At 41.0% G+C, this 12,305-nt stretch overlaps 1 protein-coding gene across 7 annotated transcripts in view; it reads right to left on the reverse strand.

Moving 5' to 3' along the window:
- The window catches only part of sorcs2 (sortilin-related VPS10 domain containing receptor 2), a 336,249-nt gene that overhangs the window by 180,885 nt on the left and 143,059 nt on the right, over positions 1–12,305 (reverse strand). The gene's annotated exons all lie outside the window — the stretch shown is intronic.

The raw sequence follows: 12,305 nt of genomic DNA on the forward strand, positions 1-12,305 counted from the left end.
GATACAGTATATAAGATTGATTGGATTATACTCACAGGAAGTATAAAACCTGTTACATACGTCTATTAAAAGTAAAATAACACAAAAATGTCAGGGAAATTACTTAGATTTAAGTACTGCAGTTGTACATTTGAAATACCTACCTTTCTGATAGGAAGCCTTCTTGAGGTGGTATAAAACATTTCTTCTTAAATTATGATTTGAGGTGTGGACAACTATGACCACATGAATTAAAAAAATTAAACATTTCACTGCCCAAGTCAGCTATAACACAAGTTTTGTTCATTAGACTATATGCTGTACAGTATTTGTAATTTGATTTATTGTGTATTTCTTCTTCTTCGTTGCATGATTTAGAATAATAAGTTGAGAAATGGGTCTGTTCTGAGTTGATCCTGCTCTGCAGCAGCTAATAAAGTCCATTTAATCCACAAAATGCTTTCTTTTAGGCAGGCTGGAGCAGAAAACAACTCACCTTTCTCAAGTTGTACAGTAATGTCACATGTGTATGAAGGTGGATCAAACAAGCTAATCTTAAATGTCAAAGTAGAGAGGAGCCTAGTAGGCCTATGCATTTTCATTTATTACACAAGATGAATAAGCTATGCAGACAGTTGTAAAGAAAGAACATCTTTTTCTTCTGTTCTCTACTTGTTATAGTTACACAGTATTAGGGGTGTGGGCTGTATTAAAAGTATCCACTGTTCTCCCATGCTCTAACACACAGTAACGATGAAATGTGTGCTGTTCTCACATTCTTCCTCTGTATGTACACATAAACAACAAGGCAGGGAAATATGAAAAGGAATTTATTTTATTGTTTGGGGGTTATTTGTTGCTCTCCTTCTCCTCCTCCTTCTTTTCCTCTGAAGAATATGGTTTTGTTCTCTGCATGCCTCCTCCTGTGTTTTCTGTGTGAGACAGTAAGTACAGTAAGTAACGTTAGCCTTCATTAAATCATTTCGACTGGTTAAGTGCAGTAAAGTTAACTTTAAATTGACTTCACCACCACACGGCTTAATAGCAATCACATTTAACAGAAGCATAAAATTCTTCTTAATGGTAACTGTCAAGATTACTTTATTTGTTAGTCACCACCACTAGCTTAAGAGCTTTAGCCTATATGATGTTAGCACTACATAAATTAGCCTAGCAGCTAACAGACTTTTACTCTCCTCATAGCTTAACAGATTACATGTATTATTCATAATACTCACCGCTGGTTAAGTCATTGCATCTCCCGACACAACACCACGGTTGAATTTTCACCCTGAATGGCGTTTTTGTTGAAACAGCAGCTGAAAACAGCAGAGCAACAAGCTGCTCCGTGTGGGAGCATTTACCGTAAATACTTGAATACACTCCAGATTTAGCTGCGGCTAACTGATGTGGCTCTCAGAAACAACAGCTCACTTTCCTGCAGTTCTGTGTACGTATAAGTCGCTAATTGAAAACTCTGTAGGTCAGAGCATCCACATGAAAAAGAAGGAAGACATGGCTGGTAGTGTCTTCAAACAGAGTTGCTAAACACCTCAGCGCACTGAAGGAAGCCATCTGACTGTGAGGAGCAGCTCGTTGATGTGTGCAGGCAGAGTAGGCCTAGAGCTCTCCTGTCTGACTGATCCACCAATAGGAGAGAAGTTCACCCCTTCAGACACAGCCCCTCCTCATTTGCATAATGAGGCAGAAATGTAAAAAGGACAGGCAGAAATAAATACCATGGGTGAAAATAAATAGGGTAGAAAATGCAACGCAAGAATAAAACAAACAAAAATATTAAAACACACACATAAATAAATACATTTAAAAAAGAAGTAATTAATAAATGAAGTTGAAGATTATAATGGACAATAAATAAATAAGGTAATTAAAATAGATATATACATTAATGTCCCCTTGTATAATTTAATTACTACCTACATTTATTTATTTGCTTTATTTTTTTGTGTATTTAATCGGATGCTTATTTATTTATTGAGCATTTATTTATTTCTGTATTTATTTCTGAATGTGTCAGGATCGGTCCTCCATAAACACCATGTCGACAGCTAACATTACTTTCTACACACAGATAAACTAAGGTGCTCTGTTCACTTTGTTCTGCCGTTTGAGGGAGAAAAGTTTCACGGGCATTGCGAGGTCTGGTATTTTTTCTGTAATTTGACTAAAAACCTTTCACTTGAACTAGGAGTAGCTTAATAAAAAACGTAGTGTGCCTACTGATACTTATTCCTCCGACTTATAGCCTACTTATCAGCCCTCTTTAAAATGATCATTTAAATCAGAACAGTATTTGAATAGATTTAATAGCAAACCTATTATATGAACTAAATAACTGGAAATACATGTAATAATGTCAGTGTCAATATAAAATAAATAATATTCCTGACATCATAGTAAAGAGTGAAGAAGAAATGGCTCTATATAGATTGCAGACAAAGGTATGAAATGTTAATGTGAAGGTAAATGCTGCTCTGTCATGGTTATTATGGGCCGAAAGAATGAACACACACACACACACACACCTGTCTATAGATTTGTCTCACTCTTACCCCTGCCTTGGCCAACCTCGTCCTTTCTCCCAGTACTGTTTCCTTCCCAGATTATTTCCCACACTTTTTTGAACCTGGTAGCTTATTTCTTCTCCCTGCAGCTCTCGATGTGCAGCAGTCTCTGTGAGCATCTCCCTCTTATTTTCTCATAGCAGCCAGCCTTGGCAGCAGCTGCAGCACTAAAGCAGGTCAGTCACAGTGAGCCAGTCCCAAATACTGTCAGCAATCCTTACATCTTGTCATGGTCACATATTTGTTTCATCTGCTAATATATCTCCTATGTTTGTTATAATAAATCTAGTCACAGATCACCTCCAGTAGTATCAGCGGCAACAAAAGCAGCAGCAACCCCAGCAACCCCTCATCAGCAACTGTTCCCTGTAACGCCGGGAATGCAACGACTCACGTTACGGCTGCGTCACGGTTTTGATGCGTCCAGAGCCCATCATCAAAGTCCACTGGAAGCATGTCAGAAGCATTTCAGCAGCAGAGCATGCAGCCTGCCCCACCTTATTGACTTGTTATTAATTTGTCATTTCTTCTACTTTCTTCACAGCTCTATGTGACCCCGTTTCGTTCGGTCAGCTTCAGGCTGCATTTCCCACAGGGAGCATTTCAGAGTGTTTTGCCTGCCTGACTTTGATGATATGTTTAGATTTTGTTGATTTGGTAACCACTGTTTGCATTTTGTGCGTCTACTATGATAAAGTAGGCTACGCAGTAAAATGATTTCCTTTTGTGTCCATTTTAACCGTGTTTATTGTTGTTTTACGATGATGAGTCTCCACAGGGTGTTTTATTTTGAAATTTGACTGGATCCTCTATGCCTGTGTCTGACTTCCTGCCCGGTACGATCTGCTCTGTGCTGCTTGACACGGCTAGCGGCGAAAATAGACTTGCTACCAATTCTCTGTGGAGCGGAGTGACGCTTCGGTGACGCGCTGCGGCCGCAGCTGGTGGACTCACGAGCATTGACTTTAATGGCCGCGATTAGCTCCGGCAACCCCGGCGCAGCCGTAACGCACCGTAGAAGGAGTCAGTGGATGTTTTAAAGCTAGAGCTTTCCTGTGTTTCTTTTTCAAAACTGTGTCATAACATTTGCTGATGTATTGATACATAAGTATCAGTATACGCATATCAGCAAGGAATACATAACGATATATTTCTGGATCGATATTTTGAGAACAACCCTATTTAAATCCTTGTTCCATGTGCCCCTTTTATACTTTGAGCACCTGCCCTTCCAAAGGTCTCTGCAAGGCCCTGCCCGGGGGAAACTAAAACAGACACAGGAGAACATACAAACTCCACACAGAATGGCCCCAGCCGCCCAGTGGGTTTGAACGGGGAATCTTTTTGCTGAGAGGCGCCAGTGCTAGTCAGTGCACTGCACCAAAGTTTAGCAAAAATTCAGCTAAGAAATTTAACCCCAAAAACACTGACAAGCATCCAATGGCATGCCAGCATTGATAGGGGTCCGAAGTTACGTTAAGATATAAGATAAAATATCCCTTTAAAAATACCCTGCAGGGGAAATTCAGGCTGAAAAGATTCAACAACACCAATTTCACTGCGGTAAGGCGATTTATCCTACTGGTACTTGAATGAAACATTTCAAGCTTGTTATTTGGCTAGTTACTTTAAGATAACAGGTAGGTAGGTAGTCCATAGCATCCTTAACTTGACGACTAACAGTTGTTAAATTCTTTATTTGTCATATTGTTGTGATCAAACACTGAGACGTGACACTGCACAAGACTGGTGTTCATGACTACAAGAAAAGAATATATTTTAGTAGATTTTGAGCATTAAACACTTAATTTCCTGCATTCTGGAGACCTTTTCTGCACCAATTTGTGTTATTTATTTTTCTAAAGGGAAGCACAAAATTCAGGTGGCAGATGACAATTCACAATGTAAAAATGTAATAAAAAATAATGCAGTAATCAGTAGCTTATTATTTTTATATTTTGGTTAACAAATGCTTTCAAAAAGTGGTGGGTACATGTCCCCAGCGTCCCCAGTGTAAATGACCCTCCCTCTCTGCTCCCTCCCTACAGGCTGAGCTGCTCCATGCTTCCCGCTTCACCTCTACTCTCCTCCTGCTCACTTTCTCACTCGGCCATGTCACTTTGTCACTCTGTTTCACTGTCTCACACCTCCTCCGCTGCCTGGCAGCGGCTACAGCACTTTTACTCCTTCAAGTGCCTGTGCCTGCTCTACGCAGGGTACCTCAGCTGATGTTGAAGCTACTGCAGCCGCGGTAGCAAACATATCGGTTATTTTTGCGCATTTGGCGGCCTCCATCTGAACAGTGATTTTTGAACTGTACCTGCTTTGCCTCTTATGCCTGCTATTAGGCCCAAACCCTTGTTATTCTGCTATCCTGCTAGCAGTTGCTGGGTCTTTTCCTAACCTTGACCATACTGTAGTTGCCATGCACGGGTACTGTAAAAAGCGAGAATTCTCAGTTGGACACTTGTTCTCGACCCCTTGGTTTCCACAGCCAAGTTAGCAACAATCAATATGCAATGTCCGGTTAGACTTTCAAAATAACACCAGTGCTTACTGTTGTGAAACGGCTCATTGTTAAAGTTTCTAAAACGCGGTGAAACATTGCAGTTGGGTTAGTAGTTTTTAGCCCGATTTGCCGCTCGGCGAGCTCGGTGACCATCAGGCTGTGATCGGGAGTAAATCAGCGGTTGATCAGCGGTCTCCAGTCATCAAAACGGCTCCCCGATACATCGCCGACGTCTGTCAGATATCTAGCATGCCAAATATCTGGAAGAGTCGGCCGACTCAACATCCACGTCCAGCCAATGAGAGCAGGCAGCTACTTTTTCACACTTTTTACTCACCTCCAGCTCTCTCTGTAGCTCAGATGATCCATTCTTTCACCCATATTCTTTGTCTTTATAATTGCTACATCTTTTATAATAACAAACAACAGCTGTTTGGTGTGTAGGTCGCTTCATTTCGCGTTTCACATTTCACGTGTGTTTTATTGACAAAACGTGGTTTGGAGACCAGCGTCGGGTGACAGAGTCGTTGTCAGCTCGTGTAGTGTGTGACCCCCTGTCGCCGAACAGTCACGTAGTGTGAGGGCCACAACAATTTCAAGTCACAAGAAGACAAGTTAATATCATGGTTTGGTTAAAATAACGTGTACTCACATGACGTTACTTACGTAAGTTAAGAAATGTTACTTGCGTAACTTATGCAACCTACAAAACCTACATAACTTAAATGCAAGCAATGCTGACTTTTTGTTTCACACGGGAAACGAACACTGGGCTCCGGAGTGAAAGTCTGGTTTCTGGCCCACCCGTCTCGATCTGACTTACTCAATCTGCATGCATTTGCATTTGCACTTTTATTAGAATTTATTTGAGTATAAACCAGATTCAGCGGTATTGGTCCCAGCTGAACCCATTGCATCAGCAAAGGGCTAATGACTTTAGGGTTTTGAGGTATTAATGCGCATGAGCTAAGGTGAAAGGTTTTTCCAGGTGCGATCAACAGTAAAACTTGACAAAGGTAGCATGCAAAAAACATTCTCTATTTGGCTTATTCATCCCCCGTCTTCTATTTAGGGTCATTGTCATTTTCCATTAGCAGAGTAGCTTCTGTTACTGTTGAACTGCTTTTACCATTATTTTGTTCATAATTACTTTCAAGGCCCTATCCTCTATGATAACACTGAACAAAGAAGACAGATTTTCTTCAGAGAAAATGATCCAGTTACATTATAGTTTTTTTTTTTCTTATGGAAAGCAGGGGAGACGGTTCACGCTCAGAAAGAGATCGTGGAGAGACAAGCAGACAGCTATTTCACTGTCAATCACACCAAAGAATGGGACAGTCTATCTGAAATGACAAAAATTGTTCTCCATCATAAGGATATCATCTGAACATAACATGGCCACATCTGAATATCTTGCCTTTCTCTTTGAAGCTCTTTGAACTGCCAATCACTGAAGTGCTGACAGTAAATACGCAGTATCATTCAGTCTATTACTCTTTTTCCCATTGTGCTTCTTTTGGAAACCTTTTTACTCATGTCTGTTTACTCATCTTTTTCTTCTCACTTTGTTCTTTTGGGCTTTGTTCTTTTCTGACTTTTTATTTCTCTTTTCCATCTTAGTAGGTGACTAAAGGCATTTTCAAAACTACTGTCAATTTGTTCTTGCCACAGCCCAAGGAGTTGTTGCTTTGTGTTGTTACATTTCACACAGCAGGTTGTATCGGAAAAGCTGTTGCTGTAGAAATGAACCTTCGACTGAAACTTAAACTTAATCCATAATCACAGGGTTTTTAAAGGATAATGCAATGTGGTTTGGAGACGCATCAAGACACATTTCTTTCAATAGGGTCTCGGCCTCATTTCTGAATTTTCAACAAAACTCTAAGCTCTAAACCATCTACTGTAAGTTCCAAAACCCCCAGAGAGAACAGCACTTTGAAAATGCGACGACTGCATATTGAGGGTGAGGGGTCATGTCTTGGCCCACTTATCTGTACCGTCTGTTCTGAGATGGGATTAATGAAGCTATTAAAAAAACAACCTCTGGGACTTTGAAAGTATATGAGATTTGATGTATCTCTCTGCTTACAGCTAAATGTTTTGCTTCTGTCAGTGCTGTGCTCACGTATTAGGTGAATACTGGGATATTTCATTTTTTTCACAATGCCTCCTGGCTGGGGATTGAATCCCACTGGAACGTCGCTTATTTTTTTGCTTCTGCCATGCTCTGTGTCTTTCCAGACGTGCTCTCATGTCTCAATAAAGGAAAGCAGTGCCTATTTGTGAGTGGTGTACAACAATAAACAAGGAAAAGGTAATATCTTTTATTTATCTTTGGCTGATTGTGATGTAGGGATACATCATTATATAAAGTGGCAAATTTGAATGCTAATGTTCCACAATCACAGTGGATTATTGAACCGTAGCAGCTTACATTTTATTATAAACTCAAACACATCATTAAAATATTTTACCAGTAAAACTAATTATGTAGAGCTCAAAGAGCTGAATGGGAATGACCAGTCCAGCCACTCAAAAGCCTTTGGTGTCATTTAAGAACAGTCCGCTGGACTTCTTTTTTAGGGAGCACAAAACACTTCCCCGTTCATTTAAAACAATTCTTCAGTTCTGACATCCTGCAAGAAGTCCTCAGCAGTACTCCGAGGAGATGCCATGCTGACTAGTGGCTGAGGACATTACTGAGGACAGCAGCTTAGGAGGTGGTTTGTCTTTGATGCTCCGAGCTTGATGGCACCTCTCCAGGTGACGCCCTGCTGCTTTGAGAATGGCTGAGGTGCAGATGTTGCGGAGGTGTTCTAATGTGTTTTCAGAGTGCATGTCTTTAAAATAGCATCTGGACGTGGCTCAGATCTGGATAAGCCGTTAATGGACCAAGAAATCTCATAATACCCTGGAGCTCACTGGTTTGTTTTTTCTGATATCTTGTGCACTTTTTGACTGAGCTGATGGCATTTTCAGTCCATGCCATTGGTCCATGCATCTGATGCCACTATCGACAGGACGATGTCATTTGTCTGTGATTTCCAAAACTGTTACCAGTAACTAGAAGAAAAAAAATCTGTTTTACCTCCTCTCAACTTTAATTGTCCATGTCTGATTCTGTGTTTTTTCTTGGTAGGACAGTCTTTTTCAGTCCCCATGGAGAGAGCTTCAAAGCTTAAAGCCACTGACTGGGTGTTGACATTAACATTCTGTAAGATTTGTTATAGGTGGAGTTCTCTTTTGTGGACATGTAGCCAAATGATATTTAACATTAAGGCGAGACACCACTGTCCAAAATGACGCTTTGCTTCAATCTGTCAATTTTATCATTACCATACTTTCATAAAATGTACAAAACATATAAAAACATTATTCTTTTGTCTATTTTTCACCAAGTCAACTGCAGATCATGTAAATGTGATCTTTCTTAGCTTTTCCAAGTAAAAGTTTGACCTTGTGATTCCATTGTGTTAGCTAATCTTTAACAGCCGTTTTCTCAAAATTACATGTTTCCTGTACGCCAAGTCTTCTTCTTGTTCGTCTTTCAAGGCAGTTAGATCATCATCATTTCACATACTGTTTCTTAGGTCTTATAACACAACATTTACAGAGGTTCTTTAAAATATCTTTTAGTCATCTCATTTTATGTGGGATTTTATCTGTAAATGTGGAAAAAAAGGATCTGTCTTACATATGAGTGGTATATTATTCTAAGTAAATCCATGACGGTTCTGTAAATGTCTGGCCATTTGGTATATTGTCACAATAAAACCAAAATATTTCATCTGACTCTAATCAATGTGCTGAAAAAATGAATTAGTGTGATATGCAAATCAGTGCATATTTAATAAGAAACGATCTGATTTGCATATTAAAAACATAAAAAATTCTAATATCTTCTATTTATGTATACTTTCCGCTTCTGAAGTTTCATTGTGATATGAGTAAAGTTGGAAAAAAAGCCTATTTGACTGTGGGGTCTCGCCTTATGAAAGGAAGGAGGTCTAAAATCACTTTTCACACATACCACCTTCATACAGACCACTCACTGAGCACTCAACAACTACAAAACAGACTCGTGCAAAAACTTGCCCACCTGACAGCCCTGTAGAGAAAATTGCTGAGGGAGAGCGCGCTCAGCCTCCAAGCTCAAAGTTTATTTACGACTCCATTGCTGTTGAAGTGTGTCAAGGGTCCTTGGGAGCTCTCTCCTGCAGAGGGTCTTGAGCAGATCGTTAATGGAGCTCTCAATGAAGCAACGAAGAGACAGAAAGAGAGGGTGACATTGTCTCCGTCTGAAGACTCACCTCTCTCTAATTGCCTCAAGTCCTATTGATTACCCGGGGCCCCTCACACCTTTTCCTTGTGATCCCTTCACGCTGTTTGTAATCCCATCACAGAGCTTACAGACCCACTCCTTTCTGTGTTCTGATGTGATTAGCAGTATTGATCAAAGTGTGTTCACGTATGTGTGTGTGTGTGTGTGTGTATGTCGGGGCACCTAACGAACGTGATTGCTCATAATTTGGACGCTGAAAAGAAGGAAGTAAAATCATGGCTGCATATTGATATACTGATATTTAGTTAGAGAGATCAAAGCATTTGATGATCAACTGCACACAAAGTCCACACACACACACACACACACACACACAGCCTACATCCACCGCCTTTCACACAAGAAACACACCTACTCTCGTGAAAACAGCAAAAACACACACAGACACCTACAAACCAATTCCAGCAACATACACCTAACCTGAGCCTCCACTGCTCCCCTCCTGCCAGGCCTGGAGGTGTGTTTAAGCAGCCGCTTGATCCCCAGCTCATTTTACCAGACATCCTTGTGTCACAACACACACTCTCACTGACAGCCGCTCTCTTCCCCCCTTTCTCTCTTTCTGTGTCTCTCTTTCTGTCCCTAAGGGAAATTAAGATGACTCCATCATTCCCATGCAATTAAATGTTCTCATGCTGTCTGGCCTGTGTGTGTAGGGGTGTGTGTGTGTGTGTGTGTGTGTGTGAAGAAGATGAAATGGCAGATCCCATGCAGACATTTGGAGAGGGGACTGGAGCAGAAAGTGACTACATCTAATCTCCCTCTATCTCTTCATCGATTGAAAGAACCCTGGACCCCAGCGATAACTCCTGCCAATTAGACAAGCCGCCACAGTTGCCGACCCGGTCGCATCTCAGTGTAAGTCACCTACTGTACCTCTTGGATCTCGCTTCAGCAAACCTGCTGTCTGCTTTTTGAAATTCATTGGAGTTCAGAAAGCTGCCTTTGGATTGAATAACAGGAACGTGGGCGGCAGCGCTATGTGGAATACCAAAAGAGTGCAAAAATACCAAATGATTGGGAAAAGCCAAATTCATGATCAGTAATATGAAGCAGCACCACATGTGCTGTCACAAAAATAAAAGCCATAATATAATCAAACCAAAGAAAGGATGCATTTTCAGCATTAAACAGATTATATGTGATGGTTTTGCTTTTTTATGAGAAGAAGAGTCCAAGAAGATTTGTATATTCTATGTGCTGCTTTAAAGGGTTAGTTCAGTTTTTTTAAATTGGGGTTGTAAGTAGATGGCAGTCAGCATGCAATCGCAGAAGCTAAGAAAGAGCTGTCTGACTGAAAATATTCTTAACGACACAGAATAATTTTAGGTGGGCTTTTTTATGGGTGGTTAATATACATTTTGCTGCTGCCCCCACTGCAGCAGTACATTGCTTAGATTCACACCCCTGTGTGCTTCTCTAAACTGAGGGCATGCCCACTCACTCCAAACTAACCCTTGAAGTCTACTGATTCTCAGTGTCCCTGTGTCAGAGCCATGGGTGTAGGTGGATATCCTGTGTGCACTCCTGTCAGCCCAGTGTTCCTGGTTATCAGTTCACTGCGGTTACGGATATTGGTCAAACGCTAGCATTCAGTGCCAACGCAGGAAGTAATGTGTCCTATATGTAGAAAGGCTGAAAGTGAGGGTGTGGGGGACTGGGAGTGAAACATGTACGACTTCCCTGCAGCAGACCGGAGTTCCATCCTGGCGCAATCCAGCACGTAATGTTTGCTTTAGTTTTTATCCATAACCACTTCTTCCCCTAATCTCCTGCTTTTAAAGGGGCACTCCACTAATCGAACACATGAGGTTCAGTTCAGTTCTCATGAGGAAATCTATAAAGCATGTGAAGACAGGAGGAGCTTTGTAAATTCTGAGAAAACAACTCTCATGATGTCATTGGGGTAATCTCAGTTTCAAATTGGGACTACAAACTGGAGGAATAAACTGGGGACATTGAGTTTGAAAGATGTGAGCGATCATTAGGCAGTGGGTGTGATGCTTTCCTGTTGCATTATGAGAATTGTATTTTCCAGGTTTTTTGGGCATGACTCACAGTAGGGCAGGGGTGGACTGGCACAAGAATTCAGGCCGGGAATTTGACTCGACCCCAGGCCACCTTGTTCACACAAACAACCAAACCTCAAATTTTTGTGGACAAAGCTTTTTATATACAGTCTATGGGACAAACCCTATTTGTTGATGTAACAGGTACCAAACCAGGTGTAGTCTTTGCCATGTTCATCAACTGACTTTTGGGAGTGATCATTAAAGTAGCGTATGTGAACACTGAGTTTTCAAGACGAGGGCGGAGCTTCATCACGGTGCTCACCTGCTAACAAGTCATTTTATACCAAGTTTACATGACCCCGGAGTCACTGAGTCTGTCTGCGTCGCGGCTGCCGGGGCAGATCGCTGCCTTTCTAGTCTGTGCTCACACCAGAAGCGCTGCATTGCGTCCCAGAAATGTCTCCCGCTCCGCTCCAGAGAGAAACAACCAGTGTACTTTTACATAGAGCAGATGAACTGGGCAGGAAGTCAGACATTAAACAGTGAGAATCCGGTCAATTTTCAAAATAAAATACCCTGTACAGACTCCTGATCGTATGTCAATAAACACAGTTAAAACAGACAAAAAACAAACATTTTAATTAGATAGCCCTATTAATCATATTAGAAGTACATAAAGCAAGCACTAATCAGCAAATCAACAAAATCTAAACATGTCAGCAAAATCACACATGCAAAACGCTCTTATTCTGAAATGCTCCTTGTGGGATGACAAACTAATGCGGGCCACAGTGAAGAAGGAAGTAGAATCACAAAAGCACAAATAACAAGTCATTAACATTGTGCAGGCTGCACACTCCACTTCCAGTGGAAGT

This window comes from Micropterus salmoides, unplaced genomic scaffold (assembly GCF_014851395.1).
Source record: "Micropterus salmoides isolate LMB-PRFRI ecotype aquatic unplaced genomic scaffold, ASM1485139v1 Ms_hic_scaffold_2, whole genome shotgun sequence".
Classification (NCBI taxonomy): Eukaryota; Metazoa; Chordata; class Actinopteri; order Centrarchiformes; family Centrarchidae; genus Micropterus; species Micropterus salmoides.